The 9748-nt window shown below is 42.4% G+C and overlaps 1 pseudogene; it reads right to left on the bottom strand.

Annotated features, from left to right (window-relative positions):
- Nucleotides 1-8074: 8074 nt before the first annotated feature.
- Nucleotides 8075-8726, bottom strand: LOC148029853 (chaperone protein dnaJ 10 pseudogene; annotated as a pseudogene).
- Between the last annotated feature and the right edge of the window lie 1022 nt (nucleotides 8727-9748).

Genomic DNA, 9748 nt, shown 5'->3' with positions numbered 1-9748 from the left:
CTCTTCTATCGGAGTTTTTTCTCGTTGTTCTCTTGCAAATTCTTCCAATGCATAATCTTCATCATCTCTTTTCTTGAAAATCTTGATTCTTTTTCCAACAATAGGCACTCTAAGCACTGTCCCATCCAATTCTGTCATCTCATATGTTGCATTATCAAAGACATGTCTGACTATGTACGGCCCAAACCATCTTTTCACCATCTTCCGAAGTGCAGTATGCTGATTTTCAAGGCTGCTATCAAAGACCAATACCCAATCTCCCTCTTCTATTGCTCTAGGCCGCAAGCAATGCCTGCTGTCAAACCTGTCCTTATTTCTTAGTCTAGCAACCTTCAACCTGTCAATAGCTAGCTGAATATCCTCTGGTCTCCTCTCCAACTGTCGAATCCGAAGAGCTAAGAGCTCCTCTCTCGTCAAATCCTCCTGCCAAGGTAAAACTGACCAAGTCAAAGCACAAGTCTCAGTCGGCATAACAGGTTTCTAACCATACATCAACTCTGCAGGCATATATCCTGTGGTAACACTATGAGTCGTACGATCAGCCCACAAAGCAAATGGTAGAAGTCTCCGCCATTCTCCAATCCGTCCTCTGCATGCTTTGGCTAATGCTTTCACTATCGGCGGATGCCCTCTTTCACTCTTCCCATTTCCCTCTGGATTATATGCTGTAGTTAGAGCCAACTTGATTCCTACCTGAGAGAAAAGCTCCCTAGCTTCATCTGCATCCAATTCACCATGATCCGCAGTGATCTTACCCACACAACCATACCTGCAGAAAATTTCCTCCAATAAGAACTTCCACACTGCACTAGTGGTCTTCGTTCTCAAAGATCTTCCCTCAACATGATTGGTAAGATCCTCTCTAGCCAAAACAATATACCTCATCTGCCATAGACCCATAGGCATGGTAACCAAGTCAACTACCCACTTATAATGAATGCATAGCGGATAGGTCGGATGAAGCTCATCTCGATGACGCACTACCGAATACATCTGGCAGTCCTTGCAAGTCTCAACAAAGTGAGAAACATCTCTATACATGCCTTTCCACCAATATTTCTCCTTGATTTTCTCATAAGTAGCCCACACTCCTCTATGATCAGCCCAAGGACTCTCTTGAAACTCCCTCATCACCTGTAACTGTGTCTCTCTATTGCAGACAACCCGCAAAGGCAATCCGCCTCTTTTCTTTGGATGCTTCCAAAGAAATCCATCCTTGAGAAAATAACCATAGGCTTTCCTTCTGATTTTCTTGAACTCTTCATCTGTCCATTCATCTCTTTTGCTTAGTGTACTAAGGTACCTGCCAATCTGCAACCAATCTCCAACATAGAGTTCTTCTATGAAAGCCACAATATCATAGACATGACAAACATGATCAACCATAGTGGCTGAACTTTCTGCATCATCCTCTTCTACAAGTAGAGTCTCCTCATCATCATATCTGGCTCTAGACAACATATCTGCCACTGGATTATCCTTCCCTGCTATGTGTTTAAATTCCGGATTTAATGACTTGATGTATGCAATCCATCTCAGCATAGCTATATCCGGAGTAGAGCAACTCATAATCATACCAATCAATGGCAAGCAATCTGTCTCTACCACAACTGAAGCTCCAATAAAGTACTCCTTCTCACATTTGAGAGCCGTAACAATCCCCAATAACTCCCTCTTGATTTGCAGATATCTCCTCTGTCTCTTGTTTAGGACTTTCGTCCCAAACCGAATAGCTTACCTATTTCCATCTGTATCATCTTGACCCACAGCCCAACCTATGCCAAATGGACTAGTGTCAACTGTCAATACAATAGGCTTTCCACAATTATAATCCGCTTTCCTGAGAGTAGGAGCATTCTGCAATAACTTCTTCAATTACCGCATGGCTCTAGTGTGGCTCTCATCCCAATAGAATTTTTGCCCCTTTCGAAGCAGCTGATATAAGCAATCTGCTATGTGTGCAAAATGAGGTATCCAAATCATATAAAACACACAAGCTCTAATGAATCTCCGTACCTCTGAAGTGGTAGAACAATACTCCGCAATCTTGCCTATAGCATTCACCTTATCAAATGAGGGTTTCCTGCCATAATATCCACACATATGTCCAACAATGACAACCTCATTCACTCCAAAAACAGATTTTTGCCCTGAAAGTGTCAAGTTCACTTCTTCTAACCTGGCCAAAATCTTCTCACATGCTGAAATATGATCAGCCACAAAGGATCTGCATCCCTGCTCATTTAGACTCTCATTTTTCTCTTCTTCTGCACATCCCTTAATGGGCACATCATCCAAGAAAGGCATGGTAAGCTGAGGTATGTAATCACGAAGGACCTTATGCATGGCATTCATCATATGCGCAACAGAATTAGTGGCACCTTGAGGCAAAGTACACATCCTGACAAGCCCAATAGGAGTTCTCATGGTGGTTATGTCCTTGCTTTCCAAAGCCAGCTGAAACTGATCATATCCTGAATACAAATCACCTAAAGAATAGATGGCACATCCAGCAAATGCTTCTGCAAACTCATCCACAATTGGACCTATACCAACATTCCTGATAGTAACTTTGTTCACTGGCTGCATATCTTGAATAAATCGGAGAGTACCATTCTTCTTTGGAACTGTAAACCACCTGTTTGAGTATGGTGCAGATGAATGCTCAAGAATTCCCATTCTGATTTTCTCATTCAATAAATCAATCAGCTTTGGCAGGTGTGCTTTAGGCACTGGAATAGGTCAGAGATTCCATGGAATATGAGGAATAGTAAAAATGACCATAGGAGCAACAATATCAGGATTCACACATCCAATCTCATGCGGGAAAAAAGCAAATCCCCTTCCATGTCGCTCAAGCATCTCCTGAAAGCATTGCTTCTCTATGGGTAGCAAGAAATCACCATTTCCAATTTTCAATTCAGCAAGAGTCTCTACTGAAAATTTATGACCAATGTGCTCCGGATTCCTCAAAATTGGCTGTTTAGCAGCCCTCTCTATTTGTTGATCACTGTCAAGTGGAAGCGGTACAGCAACCGGCTTCGCCTTCTTATCCACAGTTTTTATTTCGTGTCAACCCTGGCCTCATTATGCTCTTCTGCATTATTCAAATCTTGCTGTAAATCAGCAATTCTGCACTCCAATGGCTAAATATCCTCAACCCTCTGCTCTATGGACTGCATAGAAACAGCCCTAAACTCTGGATGCTGAAATACTTCAGCAGTAAACTCTGTTGGCTGAAAGTTTTGAGCCCTCTGTGTCTCTGAAAGCAGATCATAACCAGTTGGAAACTCTGTTTGCTGAATTTCTTCAGCACTCAACACTCTTTGTTGAGTTACCTCAGCCTCTGACTCAATTTGTGACACAAAATCTGAAATTTCATGAAACATGTCCAGGGACTGCACTAATACATTACTGTGACAATTCTGCATATCAGTTTTCAGCATATCTTCCATCTCTTCCATCGTATCTGCACAAATCACACTTTCATTCATCCCATCTATGTGCTCCTCATCCTCTAAAATTCCTGCATTTTTCAAAATTTTCTCCTTCCTGCATATGTACTGCCTGGCAACTCTAGGCAACCTAGAAGTCTTCTGATAGCTCATCGAACTGTTTGCTGAAATCCCAACAAAACCGGAGGAGAAAACACTGCTGCCAGGAGGCGAGAACTCCAATCTCCTCTGCTCTGTACCACCGTCGTCTCGCGAAATGGCGGTACCTAATGAAAACCCGAATCCCTCACAGTGGGCAAAGGTGCATCTCTAAGAGTATCCCTGTTTCTAACATGGTTCACACATACAGTCATAAACTAAACTACTCTCATGCCATCTTTACTACGAATCCGTGCATAAGCAGAACCATCATCCATTACCTTTGTTTCCATGCGCATCTCTGTGATGAATGGCTGACCAAGAATTATGGGATAAGAGCATGAATCCTGCACAAAGAAATGAAAATCCTCCTCTACATCACCAATAGAAACCCTGACACTAGGACAGGCAGCATACAAATCACCTGCAGTGTTATTGGCAGCTCTCATACGCCACCCATGCTCTACATCCATAGGCCATCTGTTACTCTCATAAACTCCACGAACTATGAGATTAATCTCTGAACCATGATCCGCCAATGCAACATAAGGCACCTGTTTCTCTCCAATCTTTACCATCGTCTCTCTAGTTTCCCTAGCCCAATGGCTCCGCGAAAAGTGACTACGCGGTATCAAGACAGGCTCATCAATTTCAGCATAATGCATAGGCTGAACCCTCTTCTCTACCTGCGGAAAAACAGAAGCATTCTCAACCATAACGTCATCCTCATCCTTATCCAACTCCCCAATCAAAACTCCCTGTGTATCAGTGGTAGACAATGCATGTCTTTTCCTCTTCAGGACCTCCTGAAACTGATCCTGAAACTCTCTTTTCGAGACGCCCAAAATCTCAGAAATAGTGAAAGTCACCTCACTGCCAAGTATCTTACCATTAAAGATTTTCTTCATGTTTGTAGATGTCTCAATATCGGACATCAATCTAAACCCTGGCTTCTTTCTCTCTCTAGGCTCTTGCCTCTTTTCTCTCTTTTGAGTATCTTCCATCTGTCGATCTGGCCCTGGTTTTGAAGACGGTCCTGCAGTAGGTGGTGTAACAAACTCACCCCCTCTAGTCTTTTTAGCTGCACTTGGATTTTCTTCATCCCTCTTACACTTCTCCTCAATAAGTACATCTGCTCCCTGAGACTTAGCCAAATAAGCATAAATAGAGTACCTGTCAACAGGCGAATCCCAACCTGTCTCTGATTTGATGCTAGAGCCTGCACTAGTCAAAATAGTTTGCTGAATTTTCCCCTTGTTTGCAGTCTCCATAGCATAAGTCCATAGTGCTGACTGAGTCTCTGGTCCCTTCTCAATCTGGACTCCATATGCAGAAGCATCACCTCTAGCTATCACATAAGAAGTACGCGCAGCCATGTCATCCACTAACTTTTTCATTCCACCTTTACCAAAGTTGGTAGCAAGTGGAGCCCTTGTCTCACTCAACCAAATCTTACCATCTTGTCCCCAATATACCAAATTCTTCCTCCTTGCATCCTGAAAAGATTCACAATCCCTGCAATGCTGATGGTCCATAGTATCACACCAAATACATCTCCGATCTCTCCTAGGTGCACTAGGAGCACTAGAAGAAGTAGTAGGCGCAGTCGAAGCAAACTGCTCTTTCAACTTTCCCACCAACTCCGCTTTGACTGACTCCAGTGTCAAATCTGTTATGCCTTTGATTATGTCATCAAGAGAGGTAGGCACCGATGGAGCGGATGGTTTTGGAGCAGAAGGTGTAGGCATCGGTCGTGGAACAGGAGGAATAGGTGGAGTGGAAACAGTAGGCACTGGCATAGGCCAAGAAATTGGCTGAGGAGGAGAAGAAATAATAGGGATAGAAGCAGGCATAGGAGCAGATGATGGTGTAGGTGTCATGGAACCATTCTGTAGGCGAGTCTTCCATATCCTCCTCTTGGTCAAAGTCGAGACTGCATCCTGAGCATCCTGCCAATCCGTTTTAAGACCCATAGGCTTCGTGCGATCCTCAAGAAGCTCACCCAATTCTTCTTGAAGAGCAGGATCTGCAGCTTGCAAGAAAAGCTCAACTTTTTCAACATCCAATGCTCTTTGTTCAATGGCATCAAGCTGACTATACCTCTCCTCAAATTCTCAAATCAACTCCGAAGCAGCTAGACCTTTGTTTGGCATGTAGACCCACTCTCGGAATGACCACCGAGTAGCCATATCAAAGTCCTCAAGGAAATATTCTTCTTTCAAGGCCTTCTTAAAATCTTGCCAATGTGTATTTTGAATAAAAAGATCAGTCACTTTTGCCCTCAAAGCGGGTGTGACAAGACGAAGGAAATACTTACTCATAAGTCCAACTGGAACTCCGAAAAACCCCATCTTGATCTCATATGTCTTCAAATATGCTGAAACATTATAGCCGTCAAATAGCTTCTTCTCATTCTCAACTGCTTCAATAGCCTTAGTCGCGCTGTTTGCATTCTCCTGCTCCGAATAGAGTTGTCTTTGCTGAGACAACTGCTATTGATGCAATTGTTGCTGCTGCTGCATATACAATTGTGTCTGCTGATTTTGGAGCTGCATATACATGGACATATTCTGCAAAATCTGCTTTAGATCCTCTGTTGAAGTACTTGACGCAGCAGTCATTGATGGAGCTGAAGTAGAAGACGCAGCTGGAATTGTAGAAGAGGCTGAAAGAGAGGCTGAAGTATCTCCCATCCTGAAATTTCTACGACGCTTTCACGTCAGGTTCACCAAAGTTGTCGAAGGGTTTTCGAAAGCAAAGTCACGACCACAGAGGACCTTGAATAATTTCAAGATAGAAGATTCAGCATGTGAATAAGCAGGACGTGAAAATGATACCAAATAGTATCTATATTACTGCCATGAAGTTTGCAAAATACAAGATGACTTCTAATCTGATCAGTCCACTGATTTTAGGCCTCTCAATTTAATTCTGCTGCATTTGTAGATCCTTGACCTCAAACACTATGTGCAAAAATTTAGAATTCAAATATACAACACTATCGTGATCTTCTTGGATTCAGATGTCGAGAATGTGTGGGAAACTGCTATCAATGAGTTTACAATCAAGAGGCATGAACTGTAATATAGTCTCTTTACTAATTTCTCGAACTATGGTCCATCCTGTGTGGAAACTGTATCTATTCATCAAGAGCTCTTGAACTTGTTTCACAGTTTTTCCCTTCCATTGCTCCAAGAAAGAGCTAAGGTTTCCATAGAGATCTGAAAACTCTGTTTTTGCTTCTTTCAGCACACTAATGCTACTGAATTATAGATCAATGCCATTCAGATGCACTCGTAAGAAGTTGTTTAATACAATAATCTCTGAAAACAGTCTGCATCCAAAGGAACTGCCCCCTTTTTTACAAGAGAATCTCGTGTGCTCAACTATCTCATCACATTGTATGTTAGTTATCAACCGATGTGCGATGAAAATTGCTGTCCTGTTCTGTGTAAGCGAATTGAAAGTTGAGAGAATTTCTGCCTCAGTAGTGCTGCCTAATGCACTACTTGCCTCATCACAGAACATTAATGGAGAGCCTTTCAGAAAAGCTCTTGCTAGTGCCACACGCTGCTTTTCTCCATCACTCAACTTTAAATCCCGCTCTCCTACTTGTGTCTGATACCCCTTGAGGAAAACTCATAATAATGTTGTGTATTGATGCAAGCCTTGCGGCATCATAAAACTTCTTCTTTTCTGGCTGACAGTCGCTTATTCACTTTCAACCGTTTGCTAATTCTATTCAACGTATCCCTGTAGCATCACATTCCACAACATAATATTTTGATTTCATGGGCTCTCCAACACCTCGATTCCACCACCATCCAAATCCAAATTCAAATTACCAAGACGACCAGTCAAAGTCACCAGAGTTACATGTAAAGATGAAGAGCGGGGCTGCTGAGAACTAATTCCACTGCCTCCGTCTGGGCATGTGGCTCCTGAGCAGTATTCATACCAATCGGCGGCTGATAATCAATCTCAATCCAATCTGACGGAACTGTTTGGTCTTCCGCAACCAAAGAAGCATCTTCGTTTAGATTAGTAGGGAAGAACGAGTACGTGCGTGACGAGGATGAAGTGCATAGTGTTGAGATAATCACCAGTTTGCTGTTCTGGTCCGTTGCTGTCTTATGCCTTCTTTCCACTTTTGAAAGTCATGGATGCAACTCATCCTGTCCGCATTTCCCCTTAAAAAAATATTTTTTTTATGACGGAGAGAGAGCTTGCCTCGAATCATCCAATGATGCTTGTCGTAACTTCTGGCTGAAGCTCTCAAAGCTGAAGTGCCCCTCTTGGTGTGGCAAAGGAATCAAATTCAGATGAATCATCACTCACCTCCTCTGCACACTTGATTGCCTCCTCCCCTAAAAGCTCCTCCCTTCCGACTGAAAAAAAAACATTCCCCTCCCTCTCTGTTGAATTCGCGTCGCTTTTTCCTACACAGTCGATGCCCTTCATCGTCAAAATTAGCTCTTGAATCAGCTAATTAGCCTCCCCATTCCGAGATTCCCTGCGCCCCATTCAGCGAAAAAAGGAACACCCATGAGAAATATATTTTTCCCAAGCTCTTTTGCTGCTTGTCGCTTATAGATGTAACCTATTTTGTGCAGCATAGGCTCTCCAAAAGCTGCTTCTGAAAGACGATGAGCCTCTTCTTTTGCCCATTCTATAAATGCTTGTCTATTATTGACAAACAATTCTAACTTCTTCTCCAAAATTTTCACAAGTTTCATTTCCCTCTCTTTTTGTACCTCCTTCATCTTCTCTTGAGCTCTGACTGGATCATCTGTTCCTAAATCTAGAGATGCCATAGTTGCCATTGCCAGCTGGCCAATGTACTCCTCAAAGAGTTCGCTACCAAACAGCATTCCAAACATAGCTGTAGGGTCCAACATGCTTTCCTTGGAAAGAGAAGATTTTCCATATCTGTCATAAGTTTCTCTTTGTTGAGGATCACTCAATACTTGATATGCCTCTCCTAACAACTGAAAATTCAAAGCAACTTGAGGATATTTGGATTTTGTCCGGATGTACCCTTCTTGCCTTGTCATAGTAAGCCTTCTTGATGGCAGTAGGGCTCGCATCAGTGCTTACGCCTAGGATATCATAGAACTCGGTCTCCTTCACCATATCCCCACTCGCAGACCAGAAAGGGCCACTGACACCATACTCCCATGCAACATTAGAGCTTTGCAAAATAGTAGCTGCCCAAGTCCACTGTGATACAATGATACTCGCAATCAAGCCTGTCTTGATGCTCCTACCAGTTGTATTGAACCATTCTGAGGTGTACTGAACATCAAGCAAGCTCCCACATTTGGCATACATATCCACCAATGTACTTCAATTTGCATCTCTTGGAAATAATTTAGTACTTCCTCACAAAGCCCATAATCGGCATATCTTGAAATAAGTGTAGCCCATGAGATTGCATCCCGAGTTACCAATCTATCAAAAACTCCATGTTCTTCTATGTCACATTTAGCATACATGTCAACCAGAGCATTGTTGATTAATTCCTCTTGCTCCAAACCCTCTTCACTATATTTTCTGCATAGAATGAAAGAGCAAACATAACGACTAAGTATGTACAAAGTATCAAATCACACACACAACTTTTGGGTGGTTTTCACACCTCAAATGCGTATCAATATGACACCGCTGCCTTCGACGTTGAATATTTTTCCCTTGATATTCGTAATTTTTAGCTATTTTTAAGCACTTCTCGGCATCAAAACTCTGCTCTCACAACCCTGTTCAACATCAATAGCTTCAGCTTCATAAAAGAAACAAATCTTATCTATAAACTGGCTGAAAAAAACTGAGGTCCTTCACGTCTCTTCTTGCTATTTCAGAGAGAAACACTCTGCAGGTTGTTTGCTGATCAGTACTGTATAGGAAGCACCAAGATAATCTGTATGCCGAAGACTAGACTCTTGTTATATCAGAGAGGAACACTCTGCAGGTTGTTTACTGATCATTACTATATGATGAAGATTGTCTAAAACGTGCCCTTACAACCTTGGATAGTAGAGTAATAGAATAAACTCTGTGCATGCTTTCATCTCCGCATGAACAAACCTCACAAGGCTCTGAGATGCAGAATTTATCCACTGGTCAAGAACATTGGTGGAGTCCAGCAGACCTTTATA

The sequence above is a fragment of the Lygodium microphyllum genome, chromosome 10 (genome assembly GCF_053477565.2).
Source record: "Lygodium microphyllum isolate KBCC chromosome 10, Lygodium_microphyllum_v1.1.10, whole genome shotgun sequence".
In the NCBI taxonomy this organism is placed as follows: domain Eukaryota; kingdom Viridiplantae; phylum Streptophyta; class Polypodiopsida; order Schizaeales; family Lygodiaceae; genus Lygodium; species Lygodium microphyllum.
The sequence above is the reverse complement of the archived record's forward strand: the minus strand, read 5'-3'. Positions and strand labels throughout refer to the sequence as shown.